This window comes from Hemitrygon akajei, chromosome 8 (genome assembly GCF_048418815.1).
Source record: "Hemitrygon akajei chromosome 8, sHemAka1.3, whole genome shotgun sequence".
NCBI lineage: Eukaryota > Metazoa > Chordata > Chondrichthyes > Myliobatiformes > Dasyatidae > Hemitrygon > Hemitrygon akajei.
The window spans coordinates 163,610,394-163,635,499 of NC_133131.1; positions in this window are offsets into that span (position 1 = coordinate 163,610,394).

The window sequence follows — 25,106 nt, forward strand, 5'->3', positions numbered from 1 at the left end:
CTCAGCCCATAACCCTCCATTCCTTTCCTGTCCAAATACCTATCCAATTTTACTTTAAATGACAAAATCGAACCTGCCTCTACCACTTCTACTGGAAGCTCATTCCACACAGCTACCACTCTCTGAGTAAAGAAGTTCCCCCTCCTGTTACCCCTAAACTTTTTCCCACTAACTCTCAACTCATGTCCTCTTGTTTGAATCTCCCCTACTCTCAATGGAAAAAGCCTATCCACATCAACTCTATCTATCCCCCTCATAATTTTAAATACCTCTATCAAGTCCCCCCTCAACCTTCTACGCTCCAAAGAATAAAGACCTAACTTGTTCAACCTTATAAAAATACTGTAAATCTGGAACTTCAGAGGCTGCTAAATTACAGAGCTCATCAGATGAGTATAAAAATTCCTCCGGTTCAGCAACTTCAGAGAGGAAAATTTGTTCCTATGATCTCTGGTTTCCTTGTATCTCCAGATGCATTAATGTGGTTGACCCTTATTTGTCCTCTGAAGTCGTTGGACAAGAAAGGCTCACCGTGGAGCAACATTCACATCTGCTCGATGAATAAATTTCAGCAAGTCTTTGACCTGCTTTCATTTGCATCTGCTTGCTCTGTAGCGGAGTTCAGCTGGTATCAGCCAAAGAGAAGCTAAGCTGAAGGTTATCAGCTTGTTCTGGAAACGCTTTGTCCCTGTAAATACAGCTCGCCGGGCTGGCTGAGCCGCTGCCTCACATCTCCGGTAGCCGTGGGTTCAATCCTGACCTCGGCCTTCACCTGCTGCCTGTGTGGAGTTTGCAAGTTTACCCCCTGACTGTGTGGGATTCCCTGCACCACCGACCCCCCCCCCCCCCCCCAGCGCTCTCATACATGCCAAAGACGAGAACGTGACAGGGTAATTGATCAGTGTAGATTGCCCTGTCTGTAGGTGAGAGATTGAATCTGGGGTAATTGATGGGAACATGGAGTGAGTAAGCGGGGCCCATATACACTGCAAGACCACTTTATAACATCCTGTACTTCAAAAAATGGCCACTGAGCGTGTGTCCATGGTCTTTTGCTGCTGTAGCCCATCCACTTCAAGGTTTGACATGTGCACAGAGACGCTCTTCTGCACACCGCTGTTATAATCATGGTTATTTCAGTTACTGTCACCTTCCTGTCAGCTTGACCCAGTCTGGCCATTCTCCTCTGAGCTCTCTCACTAACAAGGTGTTTTTTTGCCCACAGAACTGCCGCTCACTGGATGTTTTTGTTTTTCACACCATTCAGAAAACTCCCAGGAGATCAGCAGTTTCTGAGATACTCAAACCACCCCATCTGGCACCAACAATCATTCCACGGTCAAAGTAACTTAGATCACATTTCTTCCCCATTTGGTCCGAACAACAACTGAACCTCGTGACCATGTCTACATGCTTTTATACAGTGAGTTGTTGGCCCATGATTGTCTGATTAGACATATGCATTACTGAGAGGGGGTGTGTGTGTGTATACGTCCTTAGCCCCTGGTGGAGTCGTCAGGGTGTCGTCACGACAAGCTTTTTGCACCGATCTTCTTTCGGTGATTGCTCATCGTACGGCGTGTCTTGGGCGTCTGAAACCTGGCGGAACCCGTCCCTCTCCAGAGGTGTACAGTTAATAAAGTGGTCACCGTGTGACTAGGATGGTCAGCATGAGCTGAATGGGCTGAAGGGCCTCCCGCTTCCAGGCCGTGACGGTCACTTCACCCACGCCCCTGGAGTGTGGCAGAAATTATTACGCAGCTGTACAAAGTGCTGGGTCCGACCACATCTGCAGCATCAGGTACAGATCGAAACACTGCACATCAGCAAAGACGTATTCCCCGATTATTATCTGCTGGCTTAAGGGAGGGGCATGGAGACACAAGCAGCTTTCTAAAGGCTTCCTGTAGGGAGCTGAATTAGTATCTGAAAGGATTTGCTGGGGAACGGGCAGAAAGCAGAAGAGTAGGTCTCGATTGATCCAGTGCAGCCACCACGGGCCCAATGGCCTTCTCCCGTGGCACAAGGAAGGGGGTAGAAGGCAGAATATTGACCATTGTGTCTCGAGAGCAGTGAGACCGGGAGTGGGCTGGGGAAGGAGAAGTGTACAATTTTAGCCATCAACAAGAGACATATGAAGAATCATGTGCGTCCAAGGTCTCCACTACTGCCACGATGAGGCCACTCTCAGGTATGAGGAGCAACCTCCCATATTCAGTCTGGGTACCCTCCAACCTGACAGCATGAAGATCGATTTCTTGAACTTCTGGTAATTCTTCCTCTTCCCCGTCTCTGTTTCTCCATTCCTCATTCTGGCTGCCCTCTTACCCCTTCTCTTCTCCCCACCTGCCTGTCACCTCCTTCTGGTGCCCCTCCTCTTTCCCTTTCTCCCATGCTCCACTCTCCTATCCTATCGAATTTCTTCATCTTCATACCTTTACCTTTTCCACCTATCATCCCCCAGCTTCTCACTCCACCCCCCTTCTGCCACCCACCCACCTTCCCTCCTCACCCTGCTCTCACTTGTCACATAGCAGCTTGTATTCCTTCCCCTCCCTCCCCCCCCCCCCCCCGCACCTTCTTATTCTGTTTTCACCCCCCACTTCCTTTCTAATCCTGTTTATTCCTCTCCACAGATGCCGCCTGACCTGCTGAGTTCCTCCAGCATTTTGTCTGTTGGGAAGGAAGGAACAAGATCTCGAACAGGGAAAATGCTTCCCTCAGATTGGTTCCGTTTATTCTGTGTATTAATGTACAGCCAAGGGTCACTGCGGTACTGAATCAGGTCTACCTTGCAAAAAGGAAAGGCAGTCTTTCATCCAGGAATAACCCAACCTTGAGAGAGCTGCACTATCATTGGCCTCTTAGAAGTGGCACATTTATAATCAGACCTTGACGTTTGGGTTTTTATTCTTGGATCTTTTTTTTGGGAGGGGGGGTTAGGCAGTGTTCAGAGAGTTAAGCTGTTATAAAAATCTGTCGACTCCAATCAAGGGACACATCAAATTTGAATTTTAAACTTTGACCATTCAAGATGGAACCAAGCTATCATTGGTAATGGAGGTTGAAACTATACATAATCGAAGATCTGTCTATACTTCCCACTGCCTTGGAAGATCTGCCCACTTAGTCAAGGAGCCCACCCACCTGTTTCCCCTCCAGGAGATACAAATGCAAGAGAGCACATGCCAGCAAGCCCATTGTATCAGGACTTTGAACAGACTTCTTATATGAACTCTTGAGCTGCCATTCTACCTCATCATGACCCACGCAAACTCTCTGGCCACAGCACACGTTCTCTGTGACATTGGCACTATACTCTGCACTTTTTTTTCATTCTTGCTACCTTGATGTGCGTAGAGTATGTACGGGCCACTCTGTCTGGTAGAGTATGTACGGGCCACCCTGTCTGGTAGAGTATGTACGGGCCACTCTGTCTGGTAGCACACAAATAAAAGACTCATTCACATTCACAATAATATACCATATCCACAAGAGATTCTGCAGACATTGGAAATCTGCATTGTCACACACAAAGCGTAGTGGTTAGCACAACGCTGTACAGTACCCGTGACTGGTGTTCAATTCACGCTGCCCTCTGTAAGGAGTTTGTACGTTCACCCCACTATAGGAAGGATGTGGAGACTATACAGAGAGTGCAGAGGAGATTTACAAGGATGTTGCCTGGGTTGGGGAGCATGCCTTATGAGAATAGGTTGAGTGAACTTGGCCTTTTCTCCTTGGAGCAACAGAGGATGAGAGGTGACCTGATAGAGGTATAAAAGATGATGAGAGGCATTGATCGTGTGGATAGTCAGAGGCTTTTTCCCAGGGCCGAAATGGCTAACTCGAGAGGACATAATTTTAAGGTACTTGGAAGTAAGTACAGAGGAGATGTCAGGGGTAAGTTTTTCACACAGTGAGTGGTAGGAGCATGGAATGAACTGCCAGCGATGGTGATCGAGGCAGATACAATAAGGTCTTTTAAGAGACTCTTAGAAGACACGGAGTTTAGAGAAATAGAGGGCTATGCAGTAGGGAAATTCTAAACAGTTTCTAGAGTAAGTTACATGGTCAGCACAACAATATGGGCCGAAGGGCCTGTAATGCGCTGTAGATTTCTATGTTCTCCCCGTGACTGCGTGGGCTTCCTCTGGGTGCTCTGGTTTCCCTCCGCTGTCCAAAGACGTACCAGTTCAGAATGAGAATCAGATTCAGGTTTAATATCACCAGTCTCTGTGTCTACTTCCAAATACCTTAAAACTGTGCCCTCTCATGCTAGCCTTTTCAGCCCTGGGACTATCCACACAATCAATGTCTCTCTGGGTCTGACCAGTGTCCTATATAGCTGCAACATTACCTCTCAGCTCTAAAGTCAATCCCACATTTGATGAAGGCCAATGCACCGTATGCTTTCTTAACCAGAGTCAACCTGCACAGCAGCTTTGAGTGTCCTATGGGCTTGGATCCCAAGATCCCTCTGATCCTCCACACTGCCAAGAGTCTTACCATTAATACTATATTCTGCCATCATATTTGACCTACCAAAATGAACCACTTCACACTTATCTGGGTTGAACTCCATCTGCCACTTCTCAGCCCAGTTTTGCATCCTATCAATGTCCCGTTGTAACCTCTGACAGCCCTCCACACTATCCATAACACCCCCAACCTTTGTATCATTAGCAAATTTACTAACCCATCCCTCCACTTCTTTATCCAGGTCATTTATAAAAATCACGAAGAGTAGGGGTCCCAGAACAGATCCCTGAGGCACACCACTGGTCACCGACGTTCATACAGAATATGACCCGTCTAAAACCACTCTTTGCTTTCTGTGGGCAAGCCAGTTCTGGATCCGCAAAGCAATGTCCCCTTGGATCCCATGTCTCCTTACTTTCTCAATAAGCCTTGCATGGGGTACCTTATCAAATGCCTTGCTGAAATCCATATACACTACATCTACTGCTCTACCTTCATCAATGTGTTTAGTCACATCCTCAAAAAATTCAATCAGGCTTGTAAGGCACAACCATGTTGACTATTTCTAATCTTATTATGCCTCTCCAAATGTTCATAATCCTGCCTCTCAGGATCTTCTCCATCAACTTACCAACCACTGAAGTAAGACTCACTGGTCTATAATTTCCTGGGCTATCGCTACTCGCTTTCTTGAATAAAGGAACAACATCCGCAACTCTCCAATCTTCCGGAACTTCTCCCGCCCCCATTGATGATGCAAGGATCATTGCCAGAGGCTCAGTAATCTCCTCCCTCGCTTCCCACAGTAGACTGGGCTACATCTCATCTGGTCCTGGTGACTTATCCAACTTGATGCTTTCCAAAAGCTCCAGCACATCCTCTTCCTTAATATCTACATGCCCAGGCTGTTCGGTTCGCTGTAGGTCATCCCTACAATCGCCAAGCTGCAAAGTTTGTTGATTTTGCTGCAGCAGTACAATGCAAAACATAATATATAGAGAATAAAACTGTGACTTACAGTAAGCATATATATTAAATAGTTAAATTAAATAAATAGTGCAAAAATCGAAATTAAAAAGTAGTGAGGTTGTGCCCTTGGGTTCAATGCCCATTCAGAAGTTGGATGGGAGAGGGGAAGAAGCTGTTCCTGAATCACAGAGAGTGTGCCTTCAGGCTCCTGTACCTCCTTCCTGATGGTAGCAATGAGAAGAGGGCATAACCCGTTTGGTAGGTTAATTGGTCATTGTAAATTGTTCTGTGATTAGGCTAAGGTTAAATAGAGGATTTCCGGGCAGCGGGAAGCACCAGTTCCGTTCTGAATCTCAATAAATAAACAGATAATGCGGGAGGAACTCAGCAGATCAGGTAGCGTCTATGGAGAGGAATAAACAGCTGGTGTTTTGGGCCGAGACCCTTCAATTAAAAGCACTTGCCAATGAAAAGGGAGGCATAGGTGGAGCCTATGCGGGTGCCCATGGCTACACTTTGGGTTTGTAAAAGGTGGGATGTGCCAAAAGAGAAATTGTTGACTATGAGGACCGAGATGAGGGGTCCCAGCCTGAAACGTTGAGTGTTTATTCCTCTCCATAGGTGCTAAGTTCCTCCAGCGACTTGTATGTGTAACAGTTCCAATCCCGATTCCATGATCTGATACGTTTTGAATGTGTAGTACAGATCTGTATTTAATAACTAAATCTAAGATCTAACTAAGCTCTAAAATTAACTTCAGATCTGTACCAATCTGCAACTAATAAGCTACCAGTGCTCTTGGCCAACAACGATCTCAGGCAACATTGTGCTATTACACAGTCTTGGAACCCTTACATGACCCAGGAGTGTCTGTGGTTAAGACAAACAGTTCCCCTAATCAGAAGACGATGACTGGGGACAATTTCTGTGATCAGGCATTTTCACTGCTCAGATCCCAAGCGTGCTAGAGTAGTGTGTTTCAGCCAGGAATAGGAGCTGGTGCAGTCGATTCCGATTCAGATGTAGATTGATTTATCACAAGTGAAATGTGTTACTTGCACTAACGAGCAACACACCCTAAGGGTGCAGTGGGGCAGTCAGCAAGTGTCGCTAAGCAGGCTGGTGCCAGCGCTTGGTAGAACAACACAGAACACAACAGAACGGAACACAAGAAGTGACAGACCAACAGGAGCGGAGCAGGCCCCGCTCCTCCCTCCCACACACGGACCGTCCGTCAACTCTAGGACAGGCCTCAGGGCCTCCAGCTTCCAGACATGGAGATCCGGACTTCCGACCGACCTTCAGGCTTCCATCTTCGGTGTCTACTCCCGGACCATCTGTCACGCGGAACCTGCTCTGCCACGGACAGCACCACCACTCAGCTTTCAATGTGATCTTCTGGCACTGCCCGGACCCTGGACTGGAGGGCCTGCGTTCCAGGGAGAGGTTGACCACACTGGATCTTTATTCCCTGGGATGCTGGTCAACGAGGGATGACCTTACAGAAGTTTATGAAAGGGTAAGGTGGATGGTCATAAGCTTTTGCCCCAGTGTCGGACAGTTCGGGTACAACCTCGGGGCACCATGGACAAGACGAGTCCAGTAGAAACCATCAAATACTCCAGTTTCGGTCTGTTACAGCTGAGAACTGCAACTACATCCAAGGTTTGTACAGTTAGTAACACCGTTTTAATGTGATTAAAAAATCTATCACTACTTAAAATCGACAGAACTCGAACGGGCTCTAGCCACGGTGGTTCCTCTTTCAGATGGCGGAAGAGAGGACGCCAGGCTGGCTTAAAGGTTTGTCCAAGAAAACGAGGATTTCAACTCCCAATACTGACCATCCTACTGGCAAACGTAGGGTCTCTGGTAAATGAAACTGTAGATCTCAGAGCCACAGTGCTGTATCAGAGGACCTGTTGCGTTTTTCTTTGTCTCATGGAATCTTGGTTAACCCCTTCCGCTCCGGACGCAGCGATTCAGACTGATGGGTTCACAATACACTGCCAAGACAGGACTGTTGATCCGCGTCTTTCATTTTGCTGATGACACTAAACTGAGTGGAAAAACAAATTATACAGAGGATGTGGAGAGTCTGCAGAGGGATATAGATAGGTTAAGCAAGTGGGCCAAGGTCTGGCAGATGGAATACAATGTTGGTAAATGTGAGATCATCCACTTTGGAAGGAATGATAGAAGAGCAGATTATTATTTAAATGGTGAAAGATTGCAGCATGCTGTTGTGCAGAGGGACTTGGGAGTGCTTGTGCATGAGTCACAAAAGGTTGGTTTGCAGGTGCAGCAGGTTATCAAGAAGGCAAACAAAATGTTGGCCTTCATTGCTAGAGGGATTGAATTCAAGAGCAGGGAGGTTATACTGCAACTATACAGGGTACTGGTGAGGCTGCACTTGGACTATTGTGTGAAATTCTGGTCTCCATATTTGAGGAAGGATATACTGGCTTCGGAGGGAGTGCAGAGGAGGTTCACCAGCTTGATTTCAGGGATGAAGGGGTTGAGATTGAGTCACCTGGGGCTATACTCTTTGGAGTTCAGAAGAATGAGAGGGGATCTTATAGAAACATACAAAATTTTGAGAGGGATAGATAAGATAGAAGTAGGAAAGTTGTTTGACTGGAACTAGGGGACATTCCCTGAAGATTCACGGGAGAAAATTTAGGAAGGAGATGAGGAGAAACTGTTTTTCCCAGAGAGTGGTGAATCTGTGGAATTCTCTGCCCAGGGAAGCAGTTGAGGCTTCTTCACTAAATATATTTAAGAAACAGTTAGATAGATTTTTACATAGTAGGGGAAATAAGGGTTATGGGGAGAAGGCAGGTAGATGGAGCTGAGTTTACAGACAGATCAGCCACGATCTTATTGAATGGCGGGACAGGCTCGATGGGCCGAATGGCCTACTCCTGCTCCTATTTCTTATGTTCAAAGGCAGGGGAGGAGGAGTGAGCTTCATGATCAACTCTTGTGGTGTATAAACGTGGCAGTGCTGTCCCAGTCCTGTTCACCCAGCCCAGAACACCTCAAAGTCAAGTGTCATCCATTTTAGCTACCACCGAAGATTTCAGCAATCATCTTGGTTGCTATGTAACGTGAAGCAGGCTCCAGGTGAAATGAGCAACGAACAGGCAAGAAACAGCACATCCCACACCCTCACTTTGGGAAGTCTGATCACCTGGCTGTACTTCTACTCCCTGAGTATAGGCAGAGACCGAAGACTGCAGCACCAGTAGTGAGGACCAAGAAGATTTGGACAAAGGAAGCACAGGAGCACCTACAGGACTGCTTTGAATCGGTGGACTGGATTGTATTCAGGGATTCATCTTTGAGTCTGAATGAGTATGCCACAGGTGTCACTGCCTTCATTAAAACCTACGTTGATGAGTGTGTGCCTACGAGAACGTACCCAAATCAAAAGCCGTGGATGAAACAGGTGGTACGTAGTCTGCTGAGGGCTAGGTCTGTGGCATTCAAGTCTGCTGACCCAAGTCTGTACCAGAAAACCAGGTATAACTTGTGGAGGGCTATTTCAAGAGCTAACAAACAACTCTGAATGAATTTGGAGGTGGCACTGGATGCACGCCAGCTCTGGCAGGGTTTGTAGGCCATTGCTTCCCACAAAGCAAAGCCCAGCATCATAAATGGCAGTGATGCTTCACTACCAGAAGGGCTCAATGCCTTTTATGCTCGCTTTGTGAGAGAGAATAAAACTACAGCTGTGAGGATCGCTACTGCATCCGACGACCCTGCGATCTCTGTACGGAGGCCGACATCGGGCTGCCTTTCAAAAGAGTGACCACTCATAGGGTAACGAACCCTGATAGAGTAGCTGGTAGGGCTCAGAAAATCTGTGCCAACCAACTAGCAGACATTTTCAATCTCTCCTTCTTACAGTCAGAAGTTCCCTCCTGCTTCAAAAGGGCAACAATTATACCAGCGCCAAGAGCAAGGTGAGCTGCCTTAACAACTATTGCCCAGCAGCGCTCATGTCAACAGTGATGAAATACTTTGAGAGGTTGGTTACGGCTAGAATTAACTCCTTTCTCAGCAAGGTCCTGGACCAGGGGTGGGCAAACTTTTTGACTTGTGGGCCACAAAGGGTTCTAAAATTTGACAGGGGGGCCGGACCAGGAGCAGATGGACGGAGTGTTTTGGTAATACACCTCATAAGAGAAAATAAAATATCATGGGATATGTAGAAAACATGTGCTTTAATTTCAATTGAAAATGAACAAATGCATTACAACAAAATATCTGTCTTTGAAGTCCCATGGTATTTAGCTATTTATTGAAATGACTTTTAAAACACTGAAAATTAAATGAATAAAATACAGCTTTTTTTAATAGTAACAGTTGTTATTTTAAAGCACTGAAAATTCTGTTATCCTTCAAGATATTATCATCATCACTCTCCTCCTGACTGTCTTTATTTCAAAAACGGTAGGAGATGCAGGTCTACTTGTCCTGCTCCTTCTTATTCAATTGTCCCCTGTGCCAAAACTCAACAACGACCAGCACAAGGACAGAACAGTGACAGCGCGCCAGTATGCGGAGCGCGTTATTTGATCTGGAGCGCATTTTTTATTTTGAGAACGTACGTGCACCTGCGCACTACTCATGTCCATCACTTAACAGAAATGACATGTAACATGTAAGACTTATTGAAAAAAATATTTTCAAATGCATTTTTTACATAACACAACGAAGAAACTTATTTTTAATTTCAGTGGGAACAGTGTTGTTGGTCTCCCTTTTTAGCCAGCGCATCAAAGTCTGGATTTAGTTTTGTTGTGGCGAAAACGCCAGAATTGCGGGGAAAAAAATGTTAACAAGGTTTATTAATATAATTTCATCAAGTTCTGCAGGCCGGATTAAAAAGCTTAACAGGCCGCACATGGCCCCTGGGCCGTAGTTTGCCCATGCCTGTCCTGGACCCACTGCAACTTGCCTATCGCCACAACAGTTGCGATCTCAGTGGCTCTTCACACAACCTTAGACCACCTGGACAATACAAACACCTACATCAGGATGCTGTTCATCGACTATAGCTCAGCGTTTAACACCATCATTCCCTCAATCCTGATTGAAAAGCTCCAGAACCTGGGCCTCTGCAATTGGATCCTCAACTTCCTAACTGGAAGACCACAGTCTGTGCCGATTGGTGATAACATCTCCTCCTTGCTGACGATCAACACTGGGGCACCTCAGGGGTGTGTGCTTAGCCCACTGCTCTACTCTCTCTACACCCATGACTGTGTGGCTGGGCACAGCTCAAATGCCATCTATAAATTTGCTGACAATACAACCATTGTTGACAGAATTTCAGATGGAGACAAGAGGACGTACAGGAGCGAGATATACCAGCTGGATGAGTGGTGTCACAGCAGCAACCTTGCACTCAATATCAGTAAGACCAAAGATCTGATTGTGGACTTCAGAAAGGGTAAGACAAGGGAACACACACCAGTCCTCACAGAGGGATCAGAATTGGAGAGAGTGAGCAGCTTCAAGTTCCTGGGTGTCAACATCTCTGAGGATCTAACCTGGTCCCAACATAGCGAAGCAGCTACAAAGAAGGCACGACAGTGGCTATATTTCATTAGGAGTTTGAGGAGATTCGGTATGTCTCCAAAAACACTTGAAAGTTTCCACAGATGTACCGTGGAGAGCATTCTGACTGGCTCCATCACTGTCTGGTTTGGGGGGGAGGTGGGGGAAGCTACTGCACAGGATCGAAGTAAGCAGCAGAGAGTTGTAAAGTTAGTGAGCTCTATCATGAACATTACTCTCCATAGTGTCCAGGACATCCTCAAGGAACAATACGTCAAAAATCGGCATCATACCCTGTTCTCATTGCTACCATCAGGAAGGAGATACCAGGGTCCGGGATGTTTCAGATCGCATCCACGATATCCTGCAGCGGGAGGGAGAACAGCAGAGGTTGTGGTACATATTGGTACCAATGACACAGGTAGGAAAAGGGAAGAGGTCCTGAAAACAGACTACAGGGAGTTAGGAAGGAAGTTGAGAAGCAGGACCGCAAAGGTAGTAATCTCGGGATTACTGCCCGTGCCATGCGACAGTGAGAATAGGAATAGGATGAGGTGGAGGATAAATGCGTGGCTGAGGGATTGGAGCAGGGGGCAAGGATTCAGATTTCTGGATCATTGGGACCTCTTTTGGGGCAGGTGTGCCCTCAAATCCCAGGTGGACTAATATCGGGGTGGGGAGGTTTGCTAAGGCTACTGGGGAGAGTTTAAACTAGAATTGTTGGGGGGGTGGGAACTTAACTGAAGAGACTGGGGAAGAGGAGGTTGGCTCACAAATAGAGAAAGCTTGTAGACACTGCAAGAGGGAGGATAGGCAGCTGATAGAGGAGGGACGAGCTCAGACAGACGGTTTGAGGTGTGTCTATTTTAACACAAGGAGTATTGTGAACAAAGCGGATGAGCTTAGAGCATGGATGAGTACTTGGAGATATGATGTGGTGGCCATTACAGAGACTTGGATGGCTCAGGGACAGGAACGGTTACTTCAAGTGCCGGGTTTTAGATGTTTCAGAAAGGACAGGGAGGGAGGCAAAAGAGGTGGGGGCATGGCACTGTTGATCACAGATAGTGTCACGGCTGCAGGAAAGGTGGACACCATGGAGGGATTGTCTATGGAGTCTCTGTGGGTGGAGGTTAGGAACAGGAAGGGGTCAATAACTCTACTGGGTGTTTTTTATAGGCCGCCCAATAGTAACAGGGATATCGAGGAGCAGATAGGGAAACAGATCCTGGAAAGGTGTAATAATAACAGAGTTGTCGTGGTGGGAGATTTTAATTTCCCAAATATCAATTGGCATCTCCCTAGAGCAAGGGGTTTAGATGGGGTGGAGTTTGTTAGGTGTGTTCAGGAAGGTAGATAAGCCTACAAGAGGAGAGACTGTACTTGAACTGGTATTGGGAAATGAACCTGGCCAGGTGTCAGATCTCTCAGTGGGAGAGCATTTTGGAGATAGTGATCATAATTCTATCTCCTTTACAATAGCATTGGAGAGAGATAGGAACAGACAAGTTTGAAAAGTGTTTAATTGGATTGAGGGGAATTATGAGGCTATCAGGCAGGAAATTGGAAGCTTAAATTGGGAACAGATGTTATCAGGGAAAGGTATGGAAGAAATGTGGCAAATGTTCAGGGGATATTTATGGATAGTTAGGTACATTCCAATGAGACAGGGAAAGGAAGGTAGGCTACAGGAACCGTGGTGTACAAAGGCTGTAGTAAATCTAGTCAAGAAGAAAAGAAAAAACTTACAAAAGATTCAGAGCTAGGTAATGTTAAAGATCTAGAAGATTAAAAGGCTAACAGGAAGCAGTTTAAGAAGGAAATTATGAGAGCCAGAAGGGGCCATGAGAAGGCCGTGGCAGGCAAGATTAAGAAAAACCCCAAGGCATTCTACAAGTATGTGAAGAGCAAGAGGATAAAATGCGTAAGAATAGGACGTATCAAATGTGACAGTGGGAAAGTGTGTATGGAACTGGAGGAAATAGCAGAGGTACTTAATGAATACTTCACTTCAGTATTCACTATGGAAAAGGATCTTGGTGACTGTAGTGATGACTTACAGCAGACTGAAAAGCTTGAACATGTAGATATTAAGAAAGAGGATGTGCTGAGCTTTTGGAAAGTATCAAGTTGGATAAGTCCCCAGGACCGAATGAGATGCACCCGAGGCTACTGTGGGAGGCGAGGGGGGAGAGTTCTGACCCTCTGGCAATGATCTTGGCATCACCAATGGGGACGGGAGAGGTTCCCGAGGATTGGAGGGTTGTGGATATTGTTCCCTTATTAAAGAAAGGGAGTAGAGATAGCTCAGGAAATTATAGACCAGTGAGTCTTACTTCAGTGGTTGGTAAGTTGATGGAGAAGATCCTGAGATGCAGGATTTGTGAATATTTGGAGAGGCATAATATGATTAGGAATAGTCAGCATGGCTTTGTCAAAGGTGGGTCGTGCCTTACGAGCCTGATTGAATTTTTTGAGGATGTGACTAAACACATTGATGAAGGAAGAGCAGTAGATGTAGTGTATATGGATTTCAGCAAGGCATTTGATAAGGTACCCCATGCAAGGCTTATTGAGAAAGTAAGGAGGCATGGGATCCAAGGGGACATTGCTTTGTGGATCCAGAACTGGCTTGCCCACAGAAGGCAAAGAGTGGTTGTAGATGGGTCATATTCTGCATTGAGGTTGGTCAGCAGTGGAGTGCCTCAGGGTTCTGTTCTGGCACCCTTACTCTTTGTGATTTTCATAAATGACCTGGATGAGGAAGTGGAGGGATGGGTTAGTAAGTTTGTTGATGACACAAATGTTAGGGGTGTTGTGGATAGTGTGGAGGGCTGACAGAGGTTACAGCGAGACATTGATAGGATGCAAAACTGGGCTGAGAAGTGGCAGATGGAGTTCAACCCAGATAAGTGTGAAGTGGTTCATTTTGGTAGGTCAAATATGATGGCAGAATATAGTATTAATGGTAAGACTCTTGGCAGTGTGGGGGATCAGAGGGATCTTGGGGTCCGAGTCCACAGGACGCTCAAAGCAGCTGTGCAGGTTGACTCTGTGGTTAAGAAGGCGTATGGTGTATTGGCCTTCATCAATCGTGGAATTGAATTTAGGAGCCGAGAGGTAATGTTGCAGCTATATAGGACCCTGGTCAGACCCCAGTTGGAGTACTGTGCTCAGTTCTGGTCGCCTCACTACAGGAAGGATATGGAAGCCATAGAAAGGGTGCAGAGGAGATTTAATAGGATGTTGCCTGGATTGGGGAGCATGTCTTATGAGAATAGGTTGAGTGAACTCGGTCTTTTCTCCTTGGAGCGACGGAGGATGAGAGGTGACCTGATACAGGTGTATAAGATGATGAGAGGCATTGATCGTGTGGATAGTCAGAGGGTTTTTCCCAGGGCTGAAATGGTTGCCACAAGAGGACACAGGTTTAAGGTGCTGGGGAGTAGGTACAGAGGAGATGTCAGGGGTAAGTTTTTTACGCAGAGAGTGGTGAGTGCGTGGAATGAGCTGTTGGCAACAGTGGTGGATGCGGATACAATGGGGTCTTTTAAGAGACTTTTGGATAGGTACATGGAGCTTAGAAAAATAGAGAGCTATAGGTAACCCTAGTAATTTGTAAGGTAGGGACATGTTTGGCACAACTTTGTGGGTCGAAGGGCCTGTATTGTGGGGTAGGTTTTGCTAATTTTGTTTCTATGTACAAAAGCCTAAAGGCATATACTCATCAATTCCGGAACTGCTTCTCCCCTCTGCCATCCAATTTCTGAATGGACATTGAACCCATGAACACTACCTCACTACTTTTAAAATTTTTATTTTGCACTAATTATGTAATTATATACACCAGCTATCTAATATATATGCACAGTGTAATTCACAGTTTCTTTCTGTTATTATATTTTGCATTGTGCTGCTCTTGCAAAGCTAACAGAATTCATGACATCTGTCGACGATATTAAACCTGATTCTGATTGATTCCAAAACTAGAGAGCGCAGATACAAGCTAAGAAGAGAAAGATTTAACAGAGACCTTCGTCAACCTGTTAACCCAGAGGATAGTGAGTAACTGGAATGAATTGCCAGTGGCTGATTGCAAGGTTTAAGAGGCGTTTCGATAGGTAATTGGATGGGAACGGTTTGGAGGTCTTTGTGCCTTTGGTCCCAGCCCAGCAGGTTCAGAAACAGTTATTACCCTGCTACCATCGGGCTGCAGAACCAGTGTGGATAACTTCCCTCACCTCAACACTGAACTGATTCCACAACCTACGGACTCACGTTCAATGTTCTCAGTATTATGTATTTATTTAGTGTTTGCACAATTTGACTTCTTTTACACATTGGTTATTTGTCAGTCTTTATTTGTAGCTTTTCATAAATTCTGTTGAAGTACTGTGCAAAAATCATGGCGAGGGTGGAATGCCGTGGGAGGGGTCCGGGGCAGGTGGCAGAGAAGGAGTGCCGGGGTGGGAGGGTGGGGGTGATGGCACGAGTGCAGACACACCCAGCCCTGAGACACCAGGCAAGGTCGTTTGCTTCCAAACAATTGGCTTATTGATCATTACAGAATGTCTGTCCGGTGCTTCCCACTCCCTCCCCTCTCCCTTCCCCCTTTCCCAACCTCTCCCTGCCCCTTTCCCACTCTCAGTCCACAACAGAGACCCATATCAAAATGAGGTTAATAATCACTCACAGATGCAATGAAATTTGTTTTTTTTTGTGGCAGCAGCATAGTGCAATACATAACATTAGTACAGTGCTGTGCAGATTGGGTAGGTTGCGTTCCGTGATCAGTTCAGTGTTGAGGTGAATGAAGTTGCCCACACAGGTTCAGGAGTCTGATGGTTGAAGGATTAATTCATTAATGATTATTATTAACCTTCTCGATGTCTTGCTCCACCCACATGTTCACTTTCGGTGGAGACAGGAGAGATTACAGATGTTGGAATGAGGAATAACAGACAATCTGCTGGAGGAACTCAGCTGGTTGAGCAGCGTCTGTTGGGGTGGAAAGGGATTGTCAACATTTCAAGTCGAAACCCTGCGCTGGGGTTGAGAGTGGACAGCAGAGATGGTCAGTATTATGAAGAGAGGGGAAATGATCAAACCACACTTGGAGTACTGTGGGCCCTATGTTTAAGAAAATATTTGCTGGCATTAGAGAGGGTCCAGAGGAGTTTCACCAGAATGATTCCAGGGATGAAAGGGTTAATGTATGAGACGTATTTAATGGCTCTGGGCCTGTACTCTCTAGAATTTAGAAGAATAAAGGGAGAATCTAATTTACACTTCCTGAGTATTGAAAGGAGAGGGTGTTTCCAAGAGTGGGAGAGTCTAGGACCAGAGGACAGAGCCTCAGAACAGAGGGATGTCCCTTTAGAACAGAGATGAGCTGGTATTTCTTTAGCCAGAGGTGGTGAATCTGTGGATTTCATTGCTACAGACGGCTGTGGAGGCCAAGACAATGGGTACATTTAAAGTGGAGGTTGATGGGTTCTTGATTAAAAGATCGTCAAAGGTTACAGGGAGAAATCAGGAGGATCGGGTTGGTAATAAATCAGCCATGATGGAATGGTAGAGCAGACTCGATGGGCTGAATGGCACAATTCTGCTCCTGTGTCTTATGGTCTAAAGGTTGTGACTCCGAGGACTCCCTCATTGTAGGACAAGGGATCAGCGCAGGAGAAAACTAACCAGGGCAAAAGTGAAGAGGACATTAATTTATTTAAAGAAGAAAATGTTATCTATAACCAGATCCTTAAATTTGCTGTGTTACCTTCTAACTATAGATGGAGTCAGAAGCAGAGTTTAAGCATTAGGTTGGCAGTGATTCAAGACTGTGCTAACGATATGTTTTATAACCTAACAATCCACGGTAATGTTGTATGTGTTTTATTTTACCTCCCCCTCGCCTCCATCCATCCAAGGAAAGGTCATTTGGCACGTTGCTCAGGAAGCTCCCTGGCCCGCGTACAAACACTTAGTCACCTCATGTAGAGAAAGAGGGCAAACCTGGCTGCCTCCCTTTGCAGTGCAACTCGTGCAGAACAAACTCAACGTGAGGGCAGAGGCTCGAGGAACCAAAAGCCCATGTAATTGTTTCCCTCGTGGCAGTCCTCCAAGGGACCAGCGGCCAGAACCTCGCACGGTTTACAGGGACAGCTAAGCTGCTATCTTCATCTTTTAAATGTTTGTTCATTTTTATTTGTTTGGAGATGCAGCGTACGTCCAGGCTGTACTGACCCGACAAGCCTGCGCCACACAATTACATCCATGTGACATGGGAGGAAACCGGAGCACTCGGAGGTCAAGGTGAGAACATACAAACTCCTGACAGTGGTGAGAAAGACTCCTTGCCATCTTTGAACCAGTGGCCTGTACAAGAGCCTCCTCTGGTATCACTTTGGGCCAAGGATATCAGTTTATCCTTCCAGTTAAAAAAAAATTCCCTCCCCCTCCCCTCTTCTCACCTCTATGAATATGAGTAAACAGTCGACGTTCCAGGCCAAGAACCTTCTTCGGGCCTGGATAGGAAGGGAGAAGATGCCAGAATAAAAAGCTGGGAGGAGGGGAAGGAGGACAAGCTAGGAAGTGATAAGTGAAGCCAGGTGAGTGGGGGAGAGGAGGTGAAGTAAGAAGCTGGGAGGTGATAGGTGGAAAATGTAAAGAGCTGGAGAAGAAGGAATCTGATTGGAGAGCAGAGTGGACTATGGAAGAAAGGAAAGGAGGGGGCACGGGGGGAGGTGACAGTCAGGTGAGAAGAAAAGGTTAGATGCCAGAAGAGGGAAGGTGGAGGGAATAAAAATTAATGGTAGGAGAAATCGATGTACATGTCATCAGGTTGGAGGCTACCTAGACAGAATATAAGGTGTTGCTCCTCCAACCTGAGACTGGCCTCACCATGGCATAAGAGGAGGCCTTGTACAGATATGTCGGAACGGGGATGGAATAAGAATTAAAATGGCTGGCCACTGAGCAATTCCGCTTTTGGTGGATGGAGCGCAGGTGCTCGACCAGGCAGTCCCCCAGTTTACGTCAGGCCTCACCAATCCTGAGGAGGCTGCACAGGGAGCACCAGACACAACCGATTCACAGGTGAGGTGTCGCCTCACCTGGAAGGACTGCTTGGGGTCCTGAGTAGGGTGAGGGAGTGGGGGAATGTAGCACGTCCATTGGCTGCAGGGATAAATGTCAGGAGGGAGATTATTGAGGAGGGACGAATGAATAAGGGAATCATGGAGAGAGTGATCCCTGGGGAAAGTGTAGTGTTGTTATTTTACCCTATACTATCTCAATGCACGGTTATAGTGAAATGACCTGTATAGAAGGCATGCAAAGCAAATATTTTCACTGTGCATCGCTACATGTGACAATAGTACATCAGGTTACCAGTTTACCATTATCATCCTCCATTTTGTTCCACCTGTCACCTGCCAGGTACCCACCACTCCCACCCCGCCCAATTATTGCTGCACATTGGCATTCTATCCTCATCCTCCACTGTCCTGAAATGTTGACTGACACCTTTTGCCTCCGCAGACTCTGCTTGACTCGCTGAGTTCTTCCAACGCCCTGCAGTTGTTCACCAGAGCCCGCTGGGTGGAACGTGTACAAAGGCATGACCTTGACAGCGGTGTCAGCCACGCGGTGCGGGGGGAACAAATGCTTGGCGACAAGACAATGGCTTTGCGCTGAGATAGGATCTGCTACAAGACTTACTAGAGACAAGAGATTTTGCAGATGCTGGAAATCCCGAGTAACACACAGAATGCTGGAGGAGCTCAGCAGGTCAGGGAGCGTCTATGGAGGGACATAAACAGTCCAAGTTTTGGGCTGAGACCCTTTGTGCTGATGGACGGGCCTTGGTCTGAAAAGTCAGCTGTTTGTCCTTCCCCTGGTGCTGCCTGGCCCGCAGAATTTTGCGCGTTGCACCGTTCCTCGCGTTTCTTTCTGTGCAAGCTGCGGGGTGGGGGTGGGGGTTTGGTTGGGGTTGGGGAGAAGCGGGGGAGAAATTAATGTCTGGCAGGCTCCAATTGGGAAGAAGGGACTTACATTTTACAGAGGGGAGTGATTCCAGGATCCCCGCCATATACAGAGTGTTAACATCCTTCCAGTACCGACAACTTTCACAAAACTCTGCACTGCAAGCTGCCACAATCTGGCCACCACCCCCACCCACATTCCAGGAAAATGTTCCGAAGAACACGTCTGGAGCCATAGACTCACAGGGTACCATCGCACCAAGGCAGGTACTTTGGCCCTGATCTTCTGCTCAGTCCCATTTACCTGTACCTAGACCATATCTCTCCATACCCCTCTCATCCATGTACCCGTCCAAATTTCCCTTAAATGTTACAGTTGAACCTTTGCTTCTCCCTGCCACATAACCTCCTGCTGTCCTCCCACCACAGTCTCCATCTAATCCAGTTCAGCTCCCAGATCTTTATTTGCCTGCCCCTCCACTGGAGATTTGGACAAGGAGTTGGGGAGTGGAAACTTCCTTCAATGAGAGCGTGTGTGTGGATGCTTTTAACTAAAAGGCAGATTGGCTGGATACTGAGTTAATTCCCAATCTCAGACCTTTGCATTCATCACCTCATGAAGGAGAAGAGAGCGACTGCTGGACAGAGGTCATTAGGGTAATTGTTGGTAAAACTGAGCTGCACGTTTGACCAAAGTTGAGAGTCACGGAGTCTACAGCACCGAAACACATCCCTCAGCTCACCTAGTCCATTCCAAACTGTTACTCTGCTTCGGTTCATCGGCCCACACCTGGACCACAGCCCTCCATACCTCTCCCATCCATGTACTTCTCCAAACTTCTCTTAAATGCTGAAATCAAATCCACATTCATCACTTCCTCTGGCAGCTCGTTCCGTACTCTCACCACCTTCTGAGTGGAGAAGTTGCCCCTCAGGTTCCCCTTAAATATTTCACCTTTCACACACTTAATCTGATACCCTTCGCTCCAGTTTCACCCAAACTGCGTGCTTTCACCCCTCATAATTTTGATCTACCCTAATTCGCCTACACTCCAGGGAATAAAGTCCAACCCTATTCAGTCTTTCCCTGTAACTCAGGTCCTCAAGTCCCAGCAACATCCTTGTAAAGTTTCTCTGCACTCTTTCAAACTTATTGATACCTTTCCTGGAGGTAGGTGTCCACAACTGCACACGCTGCTCCAAATTATGCCTCACAAATCATCTTATACAACCTCAACATAACATCCCACCTCCTGTACTCAGTGATGGCCAGTGTGCCAAAAGCTCTCTTTATAATCCTGTGACTCCACTTTCAAGAAATTATGGATCTATATTTGCAGTTTTGATAGGGTTTCGCTGTGGAAACTGGAAGAAATCACTTCTCCAGTGTCCAAGCACTACGAATTCTTCATTATATCCTATCAGATAAAAATGCTTGAAGGATCAATAATGCTTTTCAATATATGTACTCATCCCTGATGCAAAAACTGTATCAGATAAATGATATCTGCAAATATTGATGTGTAATATTTTAATGAATAATGGTTGGAAGAATTCAATAAATAATGCAAGATTGGTCTTCTGTCTCATGGTAATAGCAAAGCCAACAGCAGAACTCATCCTAATCCTGGAAGATAGACAAGAGTCATTAAACCATTTAACATGCCCCAGTGTAGAGAGCTCCTCTGATCCACAGTTGCCACTCAGAGAATGTCCAGTTCTCCAGGTATTCCCAAGAGAATCACCCAGCAGATATTAGACCCACGTTGCTTTTCACGTTAACATAAGGGTACCATCGTCTAGAACCAGGCACACACAGACACATGAGCACCCATGCGTGCGTACACACATTCATAAATAGATGCTCACACGCACACGCACACGCACACACACACACACACACACACACTCACTCACGCACTCGCACTCGCACTCGCACTCGCACACGCACACGCACACGCACACGCACACGCACACTCACTCACTCACTCACTCACACACACACACACACACACTCACTCACGCACTCGCACTCGCACACGCACACGCACACGCACACGCACACTCACTCACTCACTCACTCACTCACTCACTCACTCACTCACACACACACACACACACACTCACACACACACACACTCACACACACACACACACTCACACTCACACTCACACACACACACACACTCACACTCACACTCACACTCACACACACACACACACACACACACACACACACACACACACACACACACACACACACACACACACACACACACACACACACACACACACACACACACTCCAAGATTCAATCCTCAGTACACGAGTGTAAAGGGGAAGAAAATGATTATTACTGCAGATCTGATGCAGCATAAAAAACACAATCATCATAAAAAACACAATAAACAACCAAAAAAACAATAAATATGAATATAAAAGCAATCCTATAAAACTCAATGTTTTAAACAAATAACTCTTACATACATAGACGTGAGGAAATCAGCAGTTGCTGGAAATCCAAGCAACACACACACACACAATGCCGGAGGAACTCAGTGTAAAAAAACGTGGCTCTGTACACTTGTATTGAACTTACCCCACCTCACCTTAAGTCCTGAGGGGTCTCCCATGCATTTGTCATTCGGTGGGTCGAGGCTACCTTCTTACATGGTAGGCTACCATTTTCAAGGATGAAGTCACTTTACTGAGAGGGACCGTGCCTTAATATGAAGATAATTGGAACTGGCTCATTATTGTCATATGTACCAGGATACCATTAACAGCTTCTCGTGAATACTCTTCAAATCACAACATCATGTGCTGGATGTGGAGGCTCATGGGGTGATAGTTAAGAACAGGAGAAACTCTATCTCTGTTCTGGCCCTCCCCCCCTCTCCTATCACCTTCTTGTTCAGTCCTCTATCTTTTCCACCTATCACCTCCCAGCTTCTTACCTTATGCCTCCCTACCCCACCCAATCACCTTCCCCCTCACCTGATCTCACCTATCACCTGGCATCTTGTACTTCTTCCGCTCTCCCCTCTCCTTCTTACTCTGGGTTTTGCTCTCTACCTTTCCAGTCCTGATGAAGGGCCTCATTACAAAACATCGATTCTTTATTCCTTACCCGTACATCCCGCTTGACCTGGTGAGTCCATCCAGCATTTTGTGCGTGTGTTGTTCTGGATTTCCAGCGCCAGCAGAATCTCTTGTGTTAGTGAGTATCTGAAAGTCTGGTGAAGTGAGGGGTTCGGGCAACTGGTACCCTCCATCGTGGTACAACAAGGTAAAGCCATCACAATGCAGAGTAAAGTGCTACAGAAAGAGTGGAGAGTTGCTGGGACTTGGGGGGCCTAAGTTGTAGGGGGGAAGGGTTAAATAGGTTAGGGCTTTTTCCCCCGGGAGTGTTGGAGAATGAGGAAAGATTTGATAGAAGTCTGCAAAATTATGAGGGGTATAGACAGGGTAAGTACCAGCAGGATTTACCCCTCAGGTTGGGAGAGACTAGAACTAGAGGTCATAGGTTAAAGGTGAAAGGTAAAGAACTTAAGGGGAACCTGAGGGGAGTCTTGTCACTCAAAGTGTGAATCAGACTCCGGTTTATTAACACTGGCATATGAAGTGAATTTTTTAATGGCAGCAGTACAGTAATTTTATGGTAAAATTATATAAAATTACAATAAGAACTTACTTATTTACTACTATATATATGTGTGTGTGTGTGTGTGTGTGTGTGTGTATATGTATGTATGTATATAGCAAAAAATAGATAGTGTTCATTGTCTGTTCATAAATCTGGTGGCAGAGGGAAAGAAGCTGTTCCTGAACATTGGAGGTGTGTGTTTTCAGTTAAGTCAAGCCACCTTTATTGTCATTTCAACCATAACTGCTGGTACAGCACATAGTAAAAACAAGACAACGTTTTTCAGGACCATGGTGTACCTGTTCCTCCTCCCTGATGGTGGTAACAATGAGAAGAAGGCATGTCATGAAATGGTGGGGATCCTTAATGATGGATCTGCCTTTCTGAGGCGTTGCCCTGTGAAAATGTCTTCGATTGGTGGGAAGGCTAGCCACATCATGAGCACTAGACTCCCCACCATCGGGGTCCTGAGGATGGTGGTGTGCGTGTGGAATGAGCGGTGGATGCAGGTTGAATTTGAACACTGGGGGACCACGGTAGCATAGCAGTTAGCGTAACACTATTACAGCTCAGGCGTTCTGGGGTTTGAAGTTCAATTCTGGCGTCATCTCCCTGTACCCCTTCCCTGGGTATTCCAGTTCCCTCTCACAGTCCAAAGACGTACCGGTTAGTAGATTAATTGGACATTTTAAATTGTCCAGTGATTAGGCTAGGGTTAAAGTAGATGGGTTGCTGGGCAACACAGCTCATTGGGCTTTTCCACACTGCATCTCTAAATAAATAATTAACTTAAGAAAACTTTGGATAAAATAACTCTGGATAGGAGGGTTATGGTGCAGTTGTAGGTTGGTGGGACTCTGCAGAATAATGGGTTAGCTCAGAGTGGATGGGCCGAACAGGCTGGTTCTCCATTCTGTGACTCTACATCTGTTTCTCTCACTGTCAACCAGCACTCTTCCTCTCCGCTGACACCACCTCATAACAGCGTGCCGCTCGAGACAAATTAGACATTTTTGGCAATTTACGATAGAAGGAAAACAAAATCATTCTTCACTTTCACAAGGAAATTATAATTAACCAAGGAACCAAAGATAATTCATCTTCGCTTCAAAAGCTCAAGTGAACAACATTTGGTCATTGCTCAGGGTCCTGTATGTAATGGAAGATTATATTTTAATAATATAACACATCTCGGTGCATTCTCATTATTTAATCTTCCCCAGATATGCATTTCAAAAACTTGTGTACGGTGTAACCTCTGCACTTCTGCCCATTTTGCATAACAGGACTCGTGCTAATTGGAGTGGCTTTGACACGGGCTGTTATTAATGGGCTGTTGCGGGAAGAAAAGGGATAACTTGGTTTATAATGAGGTGGTTATGATAACAGAGATACGAGGCGAGGCTCCACAGCCCACGTAAAATATTGACAGCTTCTATCCCGCATTTCACGAGAACAGCTTGAGGCGGGTGGGGGAGGTGGAGGCGTTCTTCCTTATGTCTAAACCTCTCCGTTCCCACAGTGCCCAGTATGTCTGGGGGGGGGGGGGGTGTTCTTCCTGATATACGTTCAGTAGCCTATTTATAAGGTGCATTTACTTATTAATGCAGATATCTAACAGCCAACCAGCTGCCACAACTCAATGTATGAAAGCATGCAGACATGGTCAAGAGGTTCAGCTGTTGCTCAGACCAATCATCAGAAATGTGATCAAAGTGGAATGATTGTTGGTGCCAGATGGGGTGGTTTGAGTATCTCAGAAACTGCTGATCTCCTGGGATTTTCACACACGACAGTCTCTACAGTTTACAGGGGATGGTATGAAAAACAGAAAGAACACATCCAGTTCTATGGGAGAAAATGCCTTTTAATGAGAGAGGTGAGAGGAGAATAGCCAGACTGGTTCACGATGACAGGAAGTTGGCAGTCTTTCATTGATTCTGTTATGGTTATTATTCTATAGATTTACCACAAGAAAATGAATCTCAGTGTTAAATATGGTGACATATATGTACTTTGATAATAAAATCTACTTTGAAATGACCACACATTACAACAGTGGTGTGCAGAAGAGATTTCTGAATGCACATTATGTCGAACCTTGAAGTGGATGGGCTGCAGCAGCAGGGTACCACACCGGGTTCCATTCCTCGACCTAATGAAGCGGCCACTGAGTGTTAAAGAAACGTAAGAAAGTTGGAACAAAATACGCCGCTCGGCCCCTCAAGAATAGAACAGAAATGATTTAACAAAGGGAGAGAACATCGGAGTGCAGAAGCAAACAAGAGAAAATCTGCTGATGCCAGAAATCCGAGCAACACACACAAAATGCTGGAAGAACTCAGCAGGCCAGGCAGCATCTAGGAAAAGAGTAGAGTCAACGGTTCAGGCCGAAACCCGATCTACGACCTCTTATCTTATTGTACATCTCTATCAAGCCACCTCACTTCCTCCTTCAT